A 22,827-nucleotide genomic window follows, 5' to 3' on the forward strand; every position below is an offset into this window, starting at 1 on the left:
TTAGGGCCTCCCTAAGTTGCTGAGGCTGGTCTCAAACTTGCAATCCTCCTGCCTCAGCCTCCTAAGTCACTGAGATTACAGGCCTGTGCCACCACTCCCAGCAAGCTTTTTCTTAATACACAAAACTTGTACAGTTACCCAAAAGCAATCACTCCTAGAATACTGTGATCACCATTGGAAGATAAGTGAAGTTGCAACAGAAGTGAATGTGATTTAATCCTCAATTTGAAGAAGTTCATCACCTGCCACCAACAAGCCACAATTAGGGTCCAAAAGAACAGGTGACAGAAAAGACAAACCAAGTACAACACAAACACAAAGCAGAGTGGCTTGTTTCCTCAAAGTTCCCAGAACATTTCCTCCTGAGAATATCTACTCCCACAGGTAGAGACCCTTAAAAACTATCCACAGGGACAGACAGCACTGACTGCTGATGAAGCCTGGTGTCCAGGAAGGTTATCTGCAAAAAGAAAATGACAGAGCAGAGACACTTCTTAGCAAGCTTCTGACTCACTCTGTATACCCCACCCCACCATTACAAAGCAACAGGTACATCCAAGTACACTAACTCTTCTCTTCTGAATCTGACACCTACTGAATCTTTGAAATAATCATCCTTGCAGGAGGCATAAAAAGTTTGTTGCACACAATTCATAATAGCTAAACTGTGGAGCCAACCTAGATGCCCTTCAGTGGATGAATGGATAAAAAAATTGTGGCATATATACACAATGGAATATTACTCAACAATAAGAATAAAACCATGGCATTTGCAGGTAAATGGATGGCATTGGAGAAGATAATGCTAAGTGAAGATAGCCAATCCCAAAGAAAACAAATGCCAAATGTTTTCTCTGATATAAGGAGGCTGACTCATAATGGGGTAGGGAGGAGGAGCATGGGAGGAATAGATGAATTCTAGGTAGGACAGAGGGGTGGGAGGGAAAGAGGGGGCAGAGGATTAGCAAGGATGGTGGAATGTGATGGTCATCATTATCCAAAGTACATGTATGAAGACTCAAATGGGGTGTCAACATACTTTATATACAGATATAAAAAACTGGTATATATGTGTAATAATCGTAATGCAAAAAGCAAAGTACATGTATAAAAGCATGAATTGGCATGAACATACTTTATATACAAAAATATGAAAAATTGTGCTCTATGAGTGTAATAAGAATTGTAATGCATTCTGCTGTCATGTATTTTTTAAATAGAAATTTTTAAAAAAGTCTGCTGCAGAGGAAGTTAGATGACACCTGGAGGCTCTTGAGGAAACCTCGGACATACCCTCTCATTAAAAGCTGCTTACAGGTATAAAAATCACACAGGAGAAACAATCAAGAATATGAAGAGAGCCTACAGAATGGGGGAAAATCTTTGCCACCTACACTTCAGATCCTTAATCTCCAGGATCTATTAAGAATTCAAAAAACTTAACCTTAAAAAACAAAACCACCACCAAATAAATAACCCAATCGATAAGTTAGCTAAGGAGCTGAATAGACACTTCACATGAGAAATACTTTTGGTCAACAAATACATGAAAAAATGTTGAACATCTCTAGCAATTAGAGAAATGCAAAATAAAACTACACTGAGATGAAATCTCACTCCAGTTAGAATAGCAATTTTCAAGAATACAAGCAGCAATAAATGTTGGCAAGGATGTGGGGGGAAAAGGTACATTCATACATTGCTGGTGGGACTGCAAATTAGAGTAACGACTCTGGAAAGCAGTATGGAGATTCCTCAGAAAACTTGGAATGGAACCACCATTTGATGTGGTTATACCACTCGTTTTATATCCAAAGGACTTAAAACAGCATACTGTGATGATGGTGCCACATTAATGTTTATATCAGCTCAATTCACAATAGATAAATATGGAACAAGGCAGGTCCCGCAAAAAATGAATGGATAAAGAAAATGTGTATATACACCATGGAATATAACTCAACCATGAAGAATGGAATTATGCCATTTGTTGGTAAATGGATGGAGACTGTCATATTAAGTGAAATAAGCCAATCCCATAAGATCAAAGGCCGAGTGTTCTGATATGTGGATGCTAGCTCACAATAAATGGGGAGGTAAGGAAGAATAGAAGTACTTTGGATTAGACAAAGGGGAATCAAAGAAGAGAGGGGAATGAGAATAGGAAAGTTAATAGAATGAATTGGACATTACTTTTCAATGCTCATATATGAGTACACAACCAATGTAATTCCACATCACGTACAACCAAAAGAATAGGAAGTTGTATTCCATGTATGAATGTCAAATACATTCTACTGTCATGTATAAGTAAAAAGAATAAAATTTTTAAGATCACAAAGGAGGAATAAAGATGCATCACTGAATAAATATATAAACAATGAAAGGCTTATGATGTAGAAATCTCCTTTCTTCATGCAGGATAATAACTTGAGTGGCCAGCACTGCTAGACCACCAAGCTGAGGCTTGGCACGCCCATCGCTTAGCAAATGACCACTTGCACTGCTCAAACTTCAGCCTAGCATCATCCCTGCTAGTTGTTTATCCATCCCCACTTTCCCTAAGATGATATGATCATTTACTAATCTGTTAACATACAGTTTTCTATAGGCTCCAGCCTTGGACTGAATTGTATCTCTCCAAGTCCTCATGGTGAAGCCCTAACTCCTAGTGTGGATGTATTTAAAAACAGGAGATGATTAAGGTAAAATGAGGTCATGAGGATGGGACCCTGATCTGATAGGATTATGTTACTGTAAAAAGAGACACCAGAGAGTTCACACGCAGATGTGCCTTACCAACTTCCCTCCTTCTGCAGTAGAAAGGCCATGTGAGCCCAAAACAGCTATCTGCAAGCCAGAAAGAGCCCTCACCAGAAACTGCTCTGCAGGACTTCAACCCAGGACTTTCAGCCTCTAGAACTGGGAGAAAATAAATCTGTGCTGCTCACCCCACCCCCCAATCTGTAGTATTGTGTTATGGTGGCCTGGGCACACTGACAGCTACTCTCAAAGTGTAGTTGCCGTTACTGGTACAAGGTCTCCTGGTTAGACTGAACTTGAAGGCAGAAGCCAATTTCAGTCATCTTTTCTCCCTAGTGCCTGGCTTGGTGCCTGAAACAAAGTTGGCCTTTAATATCCATTAAATGGAAAATAGAAAAACTAACAACCAGTGACTTTTCATAGTTATTAATTGAGCCTGTGGATTCCAGAAGAAAGAGGAGGAGTGGGTGCAGTGGTGAATGCTGATAATCCCAGTGACTATGGAGGCTTAGACCAGAGATCATAAGTTCAAAGACGGCCTCAACCACTTAGGGAGAATCCGTCCCAAAATAATAAAAAAAAAAAGGACTGGGGATGTGGATCAGCACCCCTGGGTTCAACCCCCCAGTACAAAGACACACACACACACACACACACACACACACACACACACACACACACACACGGGGGTATCCACCTAAGCAGTTCATCTTTTCCCTTTCTCAGCAGATGAGGCAATCTATGGCTTCAAACCCTCTTAAAGATAAAAGGATGTGTCATTCTTTCTCCCTTTCTCCCAAAAATAGAAGCCCACTGGTCTTGTGGCCAGAATAACTGCTCATCTCGTGGCAGCCCCTTAGTGACACAGGTCTGTCAGCACTGACGCATTGGACAGCGCCACAGCCTCTTGGAATTTTCTTTTCACCACCCTGAAACCCTGCTGGGCAAAGCCAGAAATGCTAAAGATGATCAAAATAGCAACACCAAATAACAGCAAAACCATCACTGCACAGTATCTCTCACAGTCATAGCTCAGCTCCTGGCCACTCCTCAAAACTGCTTTGATCTGGCTTCTTTCTGCCCCGATTTTTTTTCCTACAAAAACTTTGTTATTTATTTTGTAGTGTACTAAGAAGAGATGGGCATAAAGAGCTCTGGAAACTGGGAGAGAAATAACCCCTGCTTAGTGGCTGAGGGAGAAGAAGTCCGTGAAGTTTTCACAGGGAAGGTGTTGGAGACTGTGTAGGATTTTGTTAGGCAGAGGAGTAGGGAAAACCCAGGCAGAGGTAACAGCAAGGACAAAAAGGAAGAGTGGCCTGAAAGAACATGGAGAAAGAGGAGTAAACAGACGATCTCAATTGGAGCTTCTAATACAAGGACAATGACCAGATGTTAGAAAATGGAAATATTTCACATCATGCCAAGGAAACTGCACCGTCTGTGACTGGAGCTCTGGAGACCGGTGAGCACAAGAGTGACTAGTGATATTTTTGCTCTACTTGGAAAGCAGACACACTGGATTACATTAATTATAATTATGGTTTTATGCTACACCCTCAAGATGACAAGCATGTGACTTTTTCTTCTCTCATTTACTCCTTTTATTCTTTCCCTTCTATTTCAATAGACTTCTATAGAATAGTCAGGTTTATAGAACAACTGACCTTCATCCATAGATGTTTGGTACATCGATGAGTTAGTGTTGACACCTTGTCTAACTAGAGTCCAAGATTTACATTAGGGCTCACTGTGTCATACAGTTCCATGGGCTTTTCCATGCATCTGCCATTAAAGTATACAGAATACTTTGATTGTCCTAAAAATCCCCCGTGTTACATCTATTCATTTCTCCCTGCCCCACTTCCAAAATCCTGATCTTTCCATGGTCTCTCTAGTTTTATATTTTCCATAATGTCATATAGCTAGAATCATTGTATTTCAGATTATAAAAGAATACTGCTAAGTCAAAGAAACCAGTCTCTAAGTGTCTTTTTTGTGGTTTGACAGCTCATTTATTTTTAATGTGAATAATATTCCATTGTATAGATGCAACATAGTCGATTTCCCATTTATATATTGAAGGGCTTTTTGGTTGCTTCCAAGTTTTGACAACTATGTATACAGCTTCTATAAACATCCATATGCAGGTATATTGTGTGGACATGTTTTCATCTTATTTGGGTGAATACCCAGAAGTAAAATTGCTGGACCATACCACCCAACAGTGCTTAGCCTTGCAAGAAACTGCTGTACTATCTTCCAGTATGGCTGCAGCATCTGCATTCCTACCAGCTAGTTTTACATTGACCTAACTGCCAGAGGCAATGGTAACTTTTTGCTCTTCTCACTCTTTCTGTTGCATTAGACACTGCTACCATCCCTCCATCAAACTTCCTTCTTTCCTTGGTTTCTGTGACCCACTCTCTCCTCCTACCTTAGGCTGTTTTTCCTCACTGAAGGGCTCTTCTTTTGCTGGTGCCTTAAATTTTGAAGATCCCAGAGATTCTTGGTTATCTTCTCTGCTTGTTTTCTTCTCTAGAAGATCTCAGTACTTCCTTTCCCTGCTGCCCACATCCTCTTCTGCTGCCTAGATACAGATTTCTCCAAGTCTTCTTTAGCCTTATTCACTTTTTCTGAAGCTCTATATTTAAACACTCAGCCACTCAACAGGCATTTTACTTGGATGTTTCCTATCAACATGTTCACAACCAAAACCCCATCCTTCTCTGCAAATCTGTCCTTTTCTTGTGTTCTCACCTTGGTAGGGCGCTGTTAAGGGTTTGAATATGAGATATTCCCCAAAAGCTGTGCTCATGCAGGAATAGTCAAAGCTAAAATGATTGTATTATGCGAGCTGTAACCTAATGAATCCATCTTAGTTTGAATGAACTGACTGGGTAGTAACTGTAGGCAGATAGGGTGTGACTGGAGGAGGTGGGTCACTGGGGTCATGCCCTGGAGGGGTTGGTCTTCCTGCAGCCCCTCCCACTTGCTGTCATGAGCAGGGCAGCTTTCTACCCACATGATGTGCTGCTCCTTGGAGTTAGGGTTTCAGAGGTCTCAGTCTTTCTCTCCAAGTTGTTCCTGTAAAGTATTTTGGTAACAGCAATGAAAAAAGCTAACCAAAACGGACTATCTTATCTAGCAACCTATTTCGCCTAATCTCAAACATTCTTGCTTCTTCTTCCCCTTTCTCTACCCCCATGTTCAATAAAAGCACCAAATCCCGATTTGAGACAATAAGGCATGGAGATTTAAAAAAAAAAAAAAAAGGTTTTAAAGACAGTCCCTTGTTATGTTGCCCAGACTGACTTTCAACTCACAGTCCTCTTGTCTTAGTCTCCTGAACAACTTGGACTTTAGACATGAGCCACCACATCCAGCTAGGGCAAGTTTCTCAATGATTCTAAGCCTACTTCTGTGTTATATAGAAAAAAAATAACAGTTCTTATCAGGTGGTTACAAAATATTGAATAACATAATGCACATACTATATACCGAACTTGGCATAGAGTATGTGCATTATGTTAGTATGTGCTTGGCACACGGACAGTTCACCTAGCACGTGCAAGGTGCCGAGTTCAATCCTCAGCACCACATAAAAATAAAGGTTGGGCTGGGGATGTGGCTCAAGAGGTAGCGTGCTCGCCTGGCATGTGCAGGGTGCTGGGTTCGATCCTCAGCATCACATAAAAACAAAGATGTTGTGTCCACCGAAAACTAAAAAATAAATATTAAAAAATTCCCTCTTTAAAAAAAATAAAGGTATTGTGTTCAACTACAACTAAAAAAAAAAAAAAAAGATGAGCATTGTTCAGTGGCTACTTCTCTGCTTGTAACCAAGGGCTCACATTTCCCCAGAATGAAGTCCAGTGATGCTCAAATCCACGCGTGGTCCGGATCCAGCCGCTGTCACCAATCACCTCTCCTGATATCCCCTCTCTGCATCCTGCACATCCTTGCACCCTCTTGGCCATAAGCTTGTTTAGAATACCTTGAAAGCACCACTGTCTTTTTTGCTTAGAATTCTCTTTAGATCATCTCCCCGCTCTTCCTTATCCTTCACCTATGATTCAAAGGTGACCTCATCTCAGATTTCATTGCTCTTCCATCCTCCAGGTTCACAAGGGTAAAATCACCCTCAACTCAAATATCAGCTGTCATTTGCTTGGGGCAACTTTCTTACTCTCAACCCACCTCCTTATGTGTAAAATAGAAAGTGTGACAGTTTTTACCATTGTATAATGAAGCCAGTATAAAATAAGAGGTTTTGGTTTTTTTAATCCCACTGTAGTTACTAGACTGGACTGCAATTTGTGGTGTCAATATTGTTGCCTCTCTTTCTGCCTTTTGATTTGAAGGATATCTCCATCCACCCCTCCTAAGGAGACTGCTCTAGCCAGAGAAGTCTCTGGGCTTTAGGATGCAGCACTAGAAGCTAGGAAGGAGAGATGGTGAGGAGGAGTCTAAGCCAATCTCCAGAACAAAGAGCTGGATGAAGAAAGCCACACAGGACAGCAGATGGAGCAAGAGATTCTGGACATTGTGGAATGTGATGTGAGAATATGGCTTGGGAGGCCGAGTCAAGAGGATTGCGAGATCCAAGCCAGCCAGCCTCAGCAATTTAGTGAAGCCCTAAGTAACTCAGTGAGACCCTGTCTCTAAAAAAAAAAAAAAAAAAAAAAAAAAAAGGCTAGGGATGTGGCTCAGTGGTTAAGCACCCCTGGATTCACTCCCCAGTATCAAAAAAAAAAAAAAAAAAAAGGAAAAGAATATGAAAATTGTTATGAATTGGATTTCCTTTAACTTTTGAGATAAATAAATTAATGATTAAATTACTTTAGGCTGGAGACATGGCTCACTGGTAGACTGCTTTGTCTAGCACACCAAAGGTCCTGGGTTCTATCCCCAGCACTCCAAAAACTATTTTAAAAATCACTTTTGGATACTGGACTACACTTTGAGTATTCCCATACCATCACAGGAACCTTTGAGACTGAAATTCTTTATAGGGTTAACCTGGTTGTCTTTACTCTCAGCCTCTGGCATCCCTAGCAGAGGGGCTATGCTTCAGTCTCATCTTCAGCTCAATGCAAGCACACAGAATGGCACAAGGCATGTGAGCAACACATGCTTATGGAGTAAACATGTCTTCTGGATTATAATCTCCTAAGAACAAGTGCTTTCTTTTATTTTCCCATGTTTTCAAATAATAACACAAGCTATAGCAAGCTGGTGAAAACCCAAAAGATATATCCATGTCCTAATCCCCAGAGTCTGTGGTAACATATATGACAAAAGATACGACTGCTAAGGATCCTGAAGCTAGGAATGTACGCTGGGTTGTCTGGGTAGGTTGTAAATGAATCACATGTGCACTTAGAAGAGGCAGAGAGTTTTGAGACAGAGGGGGAGGAGGCAATGTGACCCAGACACAGAGCTGGAGTGACGGGATCACAAGCCAAGGACTAGGTGGTACCAAAGGACAGAAGTCGAAAGAAGCATTCACCCCTGGAATTCTCAGGGGGAGTGTAACACCTTGACCTCAGACTTCTTACCTCCAGAATTGTGAGAATATTTTTCCATTATTTCAAGTCATACAATTTGTGATAGTTTCTGTAGCTGCTGTGAGAAATTAATACAAATGCCTTATACATCAGTGGATGCCCAATACTCTGTCAACTGTTGATCTCAGTCACTAATAATCACGGCTGTGCTTTCTTTTTAAAGTCACTCACACCCCCTCACACACAACGTCATGGCCAACAGCCAAAGCAGCACTTTGTTTCAACCTTGTAAATGCTGTTGAAATAACAGAAGATCCATCTCTATTGTCAGGGGTTGTCAGATTCCAGAGGCTAAGTCATTCTGGCTACCTATCCCTTTAAGTAATTTTGTATGTGCATTTTAAGTTTATATATCCATTTTCTATGTACTCCTACATGTCTCCCTGCATACATTGCTTCATACATTTTTATATTACCACATATCCAATGATTCTTGCTCATTCCTTAAGGAAGAAGAGGACACAATGGGGAAGCACTTGATAACTGACATGATGGCAGGAGAAGTGGCTCGTGACAATGGGGGTGCAGACACTCCCTAGCTGACAGCTGACAGCTGACTCAGACTCAGCAGTCTACCCACAAGAACCACTACTGAACTGCAACAGAGTCGCATCATTTTCTGAGTCTGTACCAAAAGCATGAAGTAAACCATGAAGCTGCTCTGCTAGCCAGGAATTAAAGGTCTGAATGTAACCCTGCAAACACTGTTCCAAATATGGCAAAGTGGTTGATGTGAGTGTCTGCTTGGAAATAAATGCCAACTGTGACTCTAGCTTTATTTTCAACAGTATTCTCCTACTGCATGTTCCTCAGAGGACACAGCCCTTTTTCTGGGGCTGGAGGAGGCCTACAGGCCAGGAAGCCCAGAGAGACCACACAATCTCTCCCAACTATACACACTTGCTTCTGTTCATCAATGTCTACTATGTGATCCTGCAAATATGGTTATTTCTAACTGTCCTAGACCTGGTTCCTACTCCAGAGGTTGCCTTTTATCCAATATGCCTGCCAGTCAAGTATTTCTTCACATAATATCCCAATACCAGAAATTCCAGATGCTGATGCACAGTGCTCCTGTCATTCCCCCCAACAAACATGACCTCCTCTAAAAGCTGAAACTATCCACAAGCACGTCTAGGTCAGGAGCACCATGTTAGCCTAAGAACACATCTCCAGTAAGGGCACACAGCATGGTCTAGAAACATCAATACTGTATCAGCTCTCTACACCATCATTGGTAACATTTCTACATGGGTCCCCCTTCTCAACTCTGTGCCAAGGTTGGTTGAGGCAAGGGAGTGGGTAGAAGCAAGAAGAGAAGGTGTTTTTAAAAGTCCACCCACAAAAAGTGTGGACCCTGGAAAGGATACATTATTAACCTTCTTGCTTCTTAATGTCCTTGTTTGTAAAATAGGGTTAATAATGGTAGCTACTGACTTTGTAGGTTAGCAAGGAGGATTATCCAAGGATGTATATAAGCACTTGTGTGTTAGTTGGCTCTTTCCTGCTGTGACCAAAATAACTGACAAGAACAAATTAAGAGGAAGAAAACTATCTTGGTTCATGGTTTCAGAGATTCAGTCCATGGTGGGCCAACTCCATTGCTCTTAGCACAAGGTGAGGCAGAATATCATGATAGGAGGGAAGACGACAGAATAGAGGGGTTACTTCCCTGGCAGCTCCATGGTATGAATCCAAGAAAAGCAGAGAGGCAGCTTCTCAGTAAAGGGAGTGAATGAACAAAAATTTAGGGAGCTGGGGTTATGGCTCAGTGGTAGAGCACTTGCCTCATACATGTGAAGCACTGGGTTCAATCCTCAGCACCACATAAAAATAAAGATGTTGTGTCTATAACTAAAAATTATATTTAAAAAATTAGGGGGCAAAATTACTGAAATTTAAGACTGGAAACTCAAAACGGATTGGGGACTCAGGAGATCAAATGTTAAAGGAAGATTCCCCAGCCCCACAGACATGGCAGCAGCTGGAGGATAAAGAGTCCCTATGCAAATGCAATAAAGCAATAAAAGAATTAAAGAAACTTCCATTCTCAGGAGGACTGCAGCATGTTGGGAGTACAGAGAGTTTAGAGATCAGAGTCACTACCCAACTAAATGGTAAGGTGTGCTGCATAATATTCTTGTATAGGAAAGAAGCCACCATCTCTCCCTGAAGTGTGCAGAGGAAAGTGGAATTAACGATTCTGCCCTGCAAGGGGCCACTAGCAGCTGGGGGAGCCAATTCTGGCAGACCCGATTCTGGCTCCACAAACAAGAGGGGCAAACCCACACTGTGTGACAGAGTGTGCCTAAGTGACCAGGAGAGAGGTTTATGCAGGGGAATACTGGTCATGGAAACCCACCCACCTTCCCTTCCAATCTGGCTTCTTGCAGGACTGGCTGGGAGAGAAGCAAATGATTGGGAATTTGAAAGGACAAGAGAGACCAAGTTTGGAGACTAAATCAGAACAGGAATCGTGGGGTCCGCAGGTGATACAGTCACTCATGAACTGGCTTCTACACCACACAAGTGGAACCCAAAGGAGATTCCCAGGGTGCAAGTCTTCCAGAGGGAACCAGCAATTGACAGGCCCCAGAGGTGTGCCGATTTAAAATCTCCATACTAATTATCATTCAGTGAAGTCTGGAACATACCTAAGCCTAAACCCTGCCTCCAGGATTAACCCTCTCACCCTAGCAACTCTACCCTGAGGGTGGAGCAAGCATCAAACTCCGGACAACCCCACCTAAGTGCTGAGAAGGGAACCCGAGATACTTTTGAACTCCAAAGAAAACTGTTCAATTTTTCATTGAGATCTTCTCTCACACTTCTACCATTTTTGAAACCAATTACTTTTCATGCATCAGTTTATTGATGACTAGAATGTCTGAGTTTTGTTTTGTATTCTTTTATTTTTTTTTAAATTTTACTTTATAATTTTCCCCTCTCTTATCTGTTTCCCTTGATTCTCTTTTCTCCTAACAGCCAACCTCTATTATTCCCTCTTTCACTCTTCCTTTAATTTTTTACTTCTATCTTCTCTTCTTCCTTATAAACATCACATCCAATGTCACTTCTGTTCTCTTTCTGTCCACTGTTTGAAATTGTAAGCCCTTTTGCAAACTTACTGTTTTTCTTATAGGCAACAACTGAACATATCATTTCTGTTTATTGTGACAAAACTGTAGATGTCTTAGTAGGAGCTCTCTGGTTTAAGGCTGCATATTGTTTGTATTGGTTGTTGTTATTACTTGTCTTCCCCCTTAATGGAGACGTTCCAGAAATTTGCAGTGACGCTAAGTTTATGGGGTAGAAACTGTACTGCCTCAGATCCACACTAATATAAGAGTAGACAAACATGAAAAAACAAGGGAACAAATCACCCCCAAACCAACCAAAATGCCCCAACAATAGAATCCACTGACACCACAGTGGAAGAAATGTCAGAGAAGGAGTTTAGAATGTACATAATAAAACTGATCTGTGAGGTAAAGGACAACATAAGGAGTGAAATCAGAAAATTCAAGAGGTAAAAGATCACTTCAATAAAGATTCTGAAAAGAAATCAGGCAGAAATCCTCTGGAAAGCCATCACCAACAGACTAGACCCCTTGGAAGATGGTTTCAGGCAATGAAAAGAAAATATATAATCCTAAAAATAGAGTTGATCACAAAGAGAAGGCATTAAGAGACCATGAACAGAATTTCCAAGAAATATGAAATAACATGAAAAAAATTTAAGATTTATCGGAGTAGATGAAGGCATGATGATACAAGTCAAAGGAATACACAATTTTTCAGTGAAACAATATCAGAAAAATTCTCAAACCTAAAAAATGAAATGGAAAAATCAGATACAGGAGGCTTGAAGGACCCCAAATATACAAAATTACAAACAGACCCACACCAAGTTACATTATAATGAAAATGCCTAACATACAGAATGAGGATAGAATTTTAAAGGATGCCAGAGAAAATTTTCAGATTACATTTAGAGGAAAACTAACTCAGATCTCAGCCAATTTCTTATCTCAGACACTCAAACCTAGGAGGTCTTGGAAAAATATATACCAAGCTCTGAGAGAAAATGGATGTCAACCAAATATACTATACCCAGAAAAACTGAGCTTCAAATTTGAAGATGAAATAAAAACTTTCCATGATAAACAAAAAAATTCAGAACTAGAAAGCTTACTCTACAGAAAATTCTCAGCAAAATATTCCATGAAAATGAAAAAAAATGTGAAAACCAACAAAGGAAGGAACTACTACAGAAATAATCAAAGAAACAATTCAAACTAAAAACCAGAAATAAAAATGACCAAGAATACAAATCATATCTCAATAATAACTTTGAACATAAATGGCCTAAACTCAAACAACAAACTGGCAGATCAGATTAAAAACCAAGACCCAACAATATGCTGTCCAAGAGACCCATCTCATAGGCAAAGACTTCCTTAAAGGAATTATACATTAACAAGACATCAAATATTTATGCCCCAAACAATTGAGAATCTATATACAAACAAACCCTTCTCAATTTCAAGAGGCAAAATAGACCACAACATAATAATGGATGACTAACATACCTCTCTCACCACTGGATAGATCTTAACAAAAAAAACTACAGAGAAAAATAATATAATCAACAATTTAGATTTAACAGAGTATTTCATCCATCAATGACTGTATACATTTTCTTCTCAGCAGCACATGGATCCTTCTCTAAAATATACCATATCTTATGACACAAAACAACTCTTAGCAAATATAAAGAGGTGATACCTTGTATTCTATCAGATCATAATGGAATGAAATTAGAAAACAATAAAATAAAAATAGAAGCTATTTTAACACCTGTAGACTAAATAATATGCTATTGAATGACCAATGGATAGCCAAAAAAAAAAAAAAATCAGGGATGAGAAAAAAAATACTTGAAGTAAATGAGAATAGCAACACAAAGTATCAATCTCTGAGGCACTATGAAGGCAGTTCTAAGAGGAAAGTTCACTGCATTGAACTCATTTATTAAAAAAAATAGGTTATTTGGCTATTTCCTAACATCACATCTCAAAGCCCTAGAAAAAAAGAACAAATCAACAACAAAAACAGAAGACAGGAAATAACTAACAGAGTTAAAACTAATGAAACTGAAATAATTTAAAAAAATTGACAAAACAAAAATTGGCTCTTTGGAGGGAGGGAGAAATTTATAAATCCTTAGCTATGCTAACAAAAGATAAAAAAATCAAATTACTAAAAGTCATGATGGAAAAGGAAATATGACACTACTAAAATACAGAAGATAATTAGAAACTATTTTTAAAATGTATACTCCAATAAAATAGAAAATATCAAAGACATCAACAAATTTCTAGAGACATATGACCTACCCAAACTGAATCAGGAGCACATATGCAATTTAAACAGATCAATTGCAAGCAATGAAATAGAAGATGCCATCAGAAGCCTACTAACTAAGAAAAGCCCAGGACTAGACAGATTCTCAGCTGAGTTCGATTAAGACCTTCAAAGAAGAATTAACACCAATGCTCCTTAAATTATTTCATGAAACAGAAAAGGAGGGAACCCTTCCAAACTCATTCTATGAAGCTAGTATCACCCTAATAATAAAACCAGTCAAGACAGACACATCAAGGAAAGAAAACTGCAGACCAATATCCCTGATGAACATAGATGCAAAAATTCAAAATTCTGGCAAATCACATATAAAAATATATTTAAAAATAGGGCACCACAATTGGATGAGGTTTATCCCAGAGATGCCAATTTAGTTCAACATATGAAAAAAATCAATAAACTTAATTCATCCCATCAATAGACTTAAGAATCATGATTATCTCAACAGATGTGGCAGAAGCAAATGACAAAATAAAACGTCTTTCCATGTTCAAAACACTAGAAAAACTAGGAATAGTAGGAACATTGTAAAAGTTATCTATGCAAAACCTAAGGCCAACATCATTCTAAATGGAGAAAAATTGAAAGCATTTCCTGTAAACTGGAACAAGACAAGGATGTCCTCTTTCACAACTTTTATTCAATATCAATCGTTTTTTTTTTTTTAAAGAGAGAAATTTTTTTTTTTCAAATGTAAAAGGACATTTAATTACACTTACAGCTCCATTACTTTTAAGAATTTACCTTGAAAAGATAATGGAATAATTTAGAAAAGACAAGTTATTATTAGGTTGTTGATTATGGGAAAAAATGCAAATATTTGTCAATAGGCTCATTAAATGGTGATATATGTATACATACAATGCATTACTTGGCAGCCATTTAAAATGATGAAGATCTATTAATATGAAAAGCTATTCACAACTTATTCTCAAAGGGAAAAATAATTACAAGACAGAGAATTTTTAATATTTTTTTAGATCTCGATGGACACACATCTTTGTTGGTATGTGGTGCTGAGTATCGAACCCGGGCCGCAAGCATGCCAGGCAAGCGTGCTACCGCTTGAGCCACATCCCCAGCACCTCAACATCGTTCTTAAAACTCTAGACAGAGCAATTAGACAAAAGAAAGAAATTAAAGGGACAATAGGAAAAGAACAACTACGCCTATTTGCCAATGACACAATTCTACATTTAGAAGATAAAAAAAAATCCACCAGAAAACTTGTAAAATAAATTTATATTCTGCTACTTTGCTGAATTCATTTAACACCCATAAATCAATTGCATTCTTATACATCAGTGATAAATCTACTAAAAGAGAAATTAGGAAAACTACCCCATTCACAATAGCCTCAAAAAAAAAAAAGTGTGGGAATCAATATAACCAAAGAGGTGAAAGACCTCTACAATGAAAACTACAGGACACAAAAGAAATTGAAGATCTTAGAAGATGGAAAGATCTCTTATGCTCTTGGATAGGCAGAGTTAGCATTGTCAAACGGCCATACTACCAAAAGCATTATACATATTTAATGCAATTCCTCAATTCCTTTTAAAAATCCCAATGACATCTTTATAGAAATAGAAAAAGCAGTCATAAAATTAATTTGGAAAAATAAGAGACCCAGTACAGCCAAGCAATCTTTAGCAAGAAAAGTGAAGCAGGAGACATACAATACCAGACCTTAAATTATACTATAGAGCTATAGTAACAAATGGTGCTGGGAAAACTGGAAATCCATATGTAGCAAACTAAAATTACTCTCTCATCCTGCACAAAATTCAAAGTGTATCAAGTACACTTTGAGCATTAGACCAGAGACCCTGTCCCTAATCACAGAAAAAGGCCCAACTCTGTCATGCCAGCTTAGGAACTGACTTCCTTAACAAGACTCCTAAAGCCCAAGAAGTAAAAATCAAGAATCAACAAATGGGATGGTATCAAACTAAAAAGCTTCTTCACAGCAAAGGAAACAATGAAAAATGTGAAGAGAAGGCTACCAAATGGGAGAAAAATCTTTGCCACCTGCACCTCACATTAATCTCTAGGATATGTAAAGAACTCAAGAAACTTCACACACACACACACACACACACACAAAAAAAAAAAAAAAAAAAAAAAAACACCCAATCAATAAATGGGCAAAGAAACTGAACAGACCCTTTACAGAAGAAATACAATCAGACAACAAATATATCAAAAAATGTTCAACATTTCTAGCAATTAGAGAAACACAAATTAAAACTACACTGAGATCCATCTCACTCCAGTCAGAATAGCAATTATCAAGAATATAAGCAGCAATAAATGTTCATAAGGATGTACGGGAAAAGGTACACTCATATTGCTAGTGGGGCTGCAAATTGATACAATCACTATGGAAAACACTATTGAGATTCCTCAGAAAACTTGGAATGGAACCACCTTTTGACCCACTTATTCCACTCCTCACTATACCCAAAGGACTTCAAATCAGCATGCTATAATGATGCTGCCACATCAAGTTTATAGCAGTTCAAATTACAATATCTAAACTATAGGATCAACCTAGGTACCCTCAATAGATGAATGGATAAAAAGTATATATACACAATGAAATATTAGTCATAAAAAGAAATGAAATTATAGCATTTGCTGGTAAATGAATGGAACTGGAGACTATCATGCGAAGTGAAATAAGCCAATCCCAAAAGCAGAGGCCAGATGTTTTCTGATATGCAGATAACTCACGAGAAGAGGGTGAACAGGGAAGAATAGAAGTACTTTGCACTAGGCAGAGGGAGTATAGGGAAAGGGAGGGGGAATGGAAATAGGAAAGAGTAATGTTTGATTCTTTCTACTATGTGTATATATGATTACATGACCAATGTAATTCTATATCATGTACAACAAGAATGAAAAGTTATAGTCCATATATGTCAAAATACATTCTACTATCATACATAATAAAAAAATTTAAAAATAGTCAATTCATTAAAGAGTATGTATAGGTTCATTTATGGACCTTCAATCTATTCCTTTGCTTTATGTATCTGTCCCTTTGTCAGTATCACATTATTTTGGATACAGATTTGTAGCAACTGAAAATTTGGAAACATGAATCCCCCAACTTTTCTATTTTTCAAGATTTCTTATAGCCACTTGTCTCTTACGATGCTATTTGAATTTTAAAAACAATTTTGACCATTTTTTTTTTTGAAAAAAGCAGTTGGAATTTTCATAGGAATTGCATTAAACTGTTGATCTATTTGGGGAACATTGCCTTACTAGTAAATATTAAATTCAGGAACATTGATGATATTTACATGTATTGAAGTCTTTAATATCTTTCAACAATGTTTGATAATTTCCAGTTACAAACCTTGAGTCTCACTTGTTAAATGTATGTTTAAGTAGTCTGCTATTTTTATACTATTTTCAATAGGAAGATTTTATTAATTTCGTTTTGTACGTGTTCATTGCTATTGTATAGAAATAAAACTGATTTTTCTATTTTGAAAAAAGAGTATGACAGACGGGGATAGTAGAAGATCTCGTCTGCATTCATGTCACCAGGAAGCAGGGGTGTGGGGTGGGGAGACACAGGAAAGATGCGCCCTTCCTGCATTAACACAAGAGCTTTTGGGGGACATCTCACATCCAAACCACAGCAACTTGGCACAGAGAAGGCACCCAGTATGTACTGGACATATGTATACTTGCATGAAACCAACAGGAGACTAAATTCTCCATTTATATTTCCAAGTCCTTTCCAGCACCGACTCCTTCCTGAGTCTATTACACTGTCACCTCTTGTTTATAGTTTCCTAAGGACAAAGTCTCAGGGAGACTTTGGGCTCTTGGCCTTACTCAGCGTTCAGCAGGGACAGTGTTTGGCTTCAGCAGAGCTCTGCGGGATCAGCTGTCCTTGCAAAAGAGGGAGACTGGGACTTAAGTACAGCTGGCCATCAACGAACCTCTGTGGCTCACTCTCATGCTCAGGTCATCACACACCAATCGGGCACACACAGTACATGGCTCAGGAAGATGCACTCAGAGCTGATGGATTCTGACCTCTCCACCCCTTAAAAGGTAAGGCTTCAGTTAGGATGAGGACAGGTGTCACAGGAGTGCCCTGCCTGAAGTCAGCTCACCACACATGCAGCATCTCCCCAGACCTGTATTATTTACAGTTATTTCTTAGCTAAGGTGTCCTTCCAAACTGGATCTTGTCCCAAACCTTAAGTTTCAGTCATAGAATAAGTCATGGGCAAGTCTGGTCCACTAGATTCAATAGCCATTGGTTACCTCACATGACCAACACACCAAATTGTTAGATATTAGAAATTACTCAAAGTTAAAATTCTGCCACATCTTTACAAGAAGAGATTCCTAATGTGAAGGTAGTGAGAATAGAAACGACACCGACCTTAAATTGCTTATTATATTCCCAGAATTAGTTCCAGAGATAATTCGTTCCCAAGAGTTTTATGCAATCTTAAAATAGTCACTTCTCTCAGGACAGTCTCATTATCGTAGCCAAATTATTTCTACAATGAAAACATTTAATTAGTTGAGCTTCTGTCTTCAGGACACAACCTGAAGAAATTATTAATTTCTGGAGGTCAAACGAGACATTACAAAGCTTAAGACCCTTCTGGGTCACAGTCCCAGGTTAACCCCCACCTTCTGTCTTCTGATCCTTCTCTCAGAGTAGGGGGCTTGGCTTCCTCTTGGAGAAGAAATCTGGATCCACTACAATAGCCAGTGAAGCTCCTCCCTCCTGGACTGCTTTCCTGCTCCCAGGGGCCTGGTGCAGTCATCTGTGGGGGAAATCCACAGACCCTTTCCTGGAGGACATTCTAGTCCTGGCAGTCTGCTGCAAGCTATCCATGGGCTGTGTGCGTGAGCTGTGTGCATCTGAGCTCATGAGGGGACTGGCCTGACATTACTGCCTGGTTGGGCTGTGCCACAAGTGTGTGCCTTTGCTTTTTCTCTGCCAGTGATCCCACACAGCACCCGGTGGCTTTCCAAGATGTCAACCTGCTGATCACAAAACATTACCAAGCAAGATTGGGTGGAATATTCTATGAATGGCTTGTCCCCAGTAAATAGGGGGTTTCAGGCGTGCTCTTTTGCCTCTTGCCTCCCTTGCTCCCCTTGCCCTTGAGCGTGGGAGCTGAGGTCTCAGAAACATCCCTGAACCATGCAAGGGGATTTCTGTGTTAGTGTGGGGTTTTTTTGTTGCCAGCCCGGCCAGGTGACAGCAGTCCTTCCCTTGGGGATTCTCCCCAGCCCTTCACCTAGATGATGTTTCCCTAACACCATGGAACAGGAATCCACAGGAAACCCTTGTCACAACAGAGATGCAGGGAATTAACACACATGGAGCCACCTGAGACCTGTGATAGGGCAGTCAGCCCAGTGTCCCAGAATACTGAACTCCCAGAGTCTCCTGAACTTACTGGGCCAGTAGAAAAGCCTCTTCAAAGACTTCACCTGGGGCGGCTGCCTCCCTTCTTCAAAGCCCTCCCACCCCAGCTGAGGATTAGGATCTGGCTTCAGTATGATCTACAGGAAGAGAGACCCTGCTTGCGGGGAACTGCTGAACAGCTTCATGCAGAAGGACTTTTAGGACCCATTCTTTGTTGCACACAGACAGGAGCTGGGGGAGCAGGAGGGTAGAGAAGGGCGATGAGCGAGTGCCAAATGAGACTGGTAAGAATCCATCTACATGGGAGCCTTGGGGTTTGGTATCCAGGCACAGACAACCTGAAATTGGTCCTCATACCCTGGGATGGCTCCTTGAAGCCTGAGCATAATAACCAAATGTAAATTAAATGGAGATGCTTGAAACACCTTGGCAGAATATTAGGCGGTAAAAAGACTCAAGGTGGATATGCTGGACAGACTAAGACATCAGAAGAATCCACCATCTGATTATGATCCCAGGAGGGCAAAGGGGTCATTTTCTTCTCTAAAGGGATGAGTTCCCTAGTGAAGGGCACAGTATCATTGAGAAACTCAACAGCTCTGTCCTGTTGGCTGAGTTTACAGAAGACACCTCTATGATAATGGACTTTTGAATTAGTAGAAGGTGACAAGATTCCAAAACAGGCCTGGGGATGTGGCTCGCCTGGCATGCGCAGGGCGCTGGGTTTGATCCTCAGCACCACATAAAGACGTTGTATCCACTGAAAACTGAAAAATATTAAAAAAATTCTCTCTTCTCTCTTAAAAAAAAGATTCCAAAACAGAGGCTAAGTAGTGAAAAGCATCAGGATAGATGGATATAAGAACCATAAGTGGCAGTGAGGCCAGAGTGGCAGCCAGGATGCTGTGACCATCAGGGATCTGCAGCAATGGCTGATTGTCCATGGGCAAGCTTGATGGACAACAGTATCTGACTTGTACAAAAAAAGAGCAAGTGAGAGGGAGAACAGAGGTGGCATCAGCTGCTGCAACTCACTGGCTCAGTGCACTGGTTGAGGAGGAGCTAGTCTCAAGGAGGTATCCTGTGGGATCACACAACAAGATCTCACTGGTGCTACAAAAGGACCATCACTTATTAGGATCAGGGCCCTGGGGAAGGTGGAATGCCAGCTCTCTGGAGGACTGTTGTATATAAATCTGAGCCGACTGATACCATGGGGCCTGAAATGGTGTTGTCCATTTTGAGTAGGGGGTTATGGAGTTCAGGTGTCAAGTGGAGTTGTGGCCATGCTCGTCTCACAGTGGGTATGGTAGGTCCACAGAAGCACCTTATGGTAACTTCTTAGTCGCCAAGGGTATGATTCCAATACCTATACTTAGAAACTAGTGGAACCCTTACAATGGTTCCATGGGTGAAGAGGAGTCAGGATACTACCTATAAAAGGAAGACCTATAGACACAATTTTTTTATATAAAAAAATATTTTAACATCTCTGAAGTAGTTGACAGCTGTCAATTGGGTAATTACATCACAGAAACAAAGAAGCAACTGCATGCATAGGCCCTGGGTTTCATCTCCACCACAATGTGGGGGGCATTGGGGGACAGCTGTGTGCAATGGTATACACCTTTAATCCCAGCAACTTGGGAGACGGAGGCAAGAGAATGGCAAGTTCGAAGCTGGCCTGGGCAACACAGGGAGACCCTGTCTCAAAACAAACAAAAACACCACTTGATATTGTGTCCCTCCTCCTGGAGGTACACAGACAGATTCATGATGAGCTGGTTGCCAATTCCAGGGGAATATTAAGCACCTCACCCCCTGAACCTCAGATAGTGCCAATTTGTATCACTTGCCCCAGTCCAGAGAGACGGAACACTCACAAGTTATAGAAAGGAGGTTTATTATTTATGGATAAGCAGCAAGGGACACCAGATGCCTAGGATTCATAACAAGCCAGTTCCTTAATAGTCAGAAAGGCTACCCAGGGCAAAGGGAGCCTTGACTGTCAGTGCTCCACCTGCACCACAGGTGGCGGACAGGAAAAGTAGCTAGCCCTGGGTTTTATGCCCCAGGAAATACACGAACCACCAGGCTAAAAAGCTCTAAAGCTCTTTCCAGGAGGACAGGATAGGAGCCTGGCTATTCCTGCCAGTGCCTCCTTATCTCAGGGTGTTACATGCCCAGCACATTCCACAGCTATTCTCGAGACTGCTTGCAGGAAAGCTGAGAACACTGAGCAGCTCCAAGGCCACAGGGAGCACTGCCCTGCAGCACAGAACACCAAGAAGAGGAGTCCAGTCCCTCCCCCCCCAGAAAAAGAGCACGACTTTAATCAAGCTCCTAGGACACTTAACTACCAATCTACAGATAATACAAGCAACAGCAGGACCAACATGTTATGTGACACTGCAAGGATATTCATTTCTAACCTGTTGTAATTTTTAAAATTATATTTGTAAATACAAACATTACACTTAAAAACATTTAAATATACAAAATACAAGCCAAATTATTTATTCATAGATTCTAGAGACAGTAAATTCCAGCCAGGCACATGGTACATGCCTGCAAGTCCAGGGACTTGGGAGGCTGGGGCAGGAGAATCCAAGTTTGAGGCCAGTCGAGTTAGGAAGACTGTCTCAAAAGGGGAAAGAGGATGTAGAATGCCAGAGCATCTGTGGGTTTAATGCCCAGTACCACATAAAAAATTCCAATAAATATTAAACTGAAAAAGTTATACACTTTATTCATTGAGAATGTGCATACAGCCAGGCACAGTGGCACATGCTTATAATCCCAGCAATTTGGGAAGCTGAAGCAGAAGGATCACAAATTTAAGAGCAGCCTCAGCAACTTGGTGAGATCCCCACCTCAAAATGAAAATTTTAAAAATGGGCTGGAATATAGCTCAGTAGTAAAGCACCCCTAGTTTTGATCCCCAATACCAAAGACAAACATGTGCATACAGGCAATTAATATAAAATGGTTATCATACTCATGACTTCATGCTATTCTGCAGCTATAACTAACTGAAATTATAAAGTAGCAATTCCTCATATAAAGTGCCTATATACATACTTTGAAGGAACACCCTGTATGTCACTACTTAAAAGTTAAGCCTCCTTCTAGCCTGCTGGCCATCTAAGCTGGACTTAGCACAATACAACCTGTTGTAATTATACAAATTCTTTCAATGATTTATAACTGTAGTGAAGAAAACAATTTCATGGAGGTGTGGTTTAGGGAAACAGGAGAATAGATTGAGGTAATTTTAGCAAGTTCCAGATATTTACTTTTTAACATTTATCAAAATGAGACAACTGATGTTCCATTTTCAAAATTCATCCTCAATCTGCAGTGGTCCATTCTAGTCATTTATCTTGTAATGTTAAATTTAAATCATCCTTTCTACAACATGAATGACCTTTGAGGACATTATGCCAAGCAAAATAAACCACTCAAAATGACATACTGCATAATTCCACTTGTATGAGGCACTTAAAGCAACCAAAGGCAGAGAGATGGAAAGTAGAATGCTTGTTGTCAGGGGCTGGGGGAGGTAAGATGAGGAATTAATGATTAACAAGCACAAAGTTTCCATTTTACAAGATAAAAGTTTCAGAGATAGACAATGGTGATGGTTACACA

General features: G+C 40.1%; 1 protein-coding gene across 5 annotated transcripts in view; it reads right to left on the reverse strand.

Moving 5' to 3' along the window:
- Ankrd6 (ankyrin repeat domain 6) overlaps positions 1–22,827 on the reverse strand; it is a 190,801-nt gene that overhangs the window by 56,786 nt on the left and 111,188 nt on the right. Inside the window, exon 1 of one of the 5 annotated variants that reach the window (XM_040283090.2) lies at positions 5,198–5,343. The exons of the other annotated variants lie outside the window; for them this stretch is intronic. The gene's annotated coding sequence lies outside the window, so the exon portion shown is untranslated. Of the gene's footprint in view, positions 1–5,197; positions 5,344–22,827 lie in introns of those variants that run through there. 5 annotated transcript variants of the gene reach the window in all.

This window comes from Ictidomys tridecemlineatus, chromosome 8, assembly GCF_052094955.1.
Source record: "Ictidomys tridecemlineatus isolate mIctTri1 chromosome 8, mIctTri1.hap1, whole genome shotgun sequence".
Taxonomy (NCBI): domain Eukaryota; kingdom Metazoa; phylum Chordata; class Mammalia; order Rodentia; family Sciuridae; genus Ictidomys; species Ictidomys tridecemlineatus.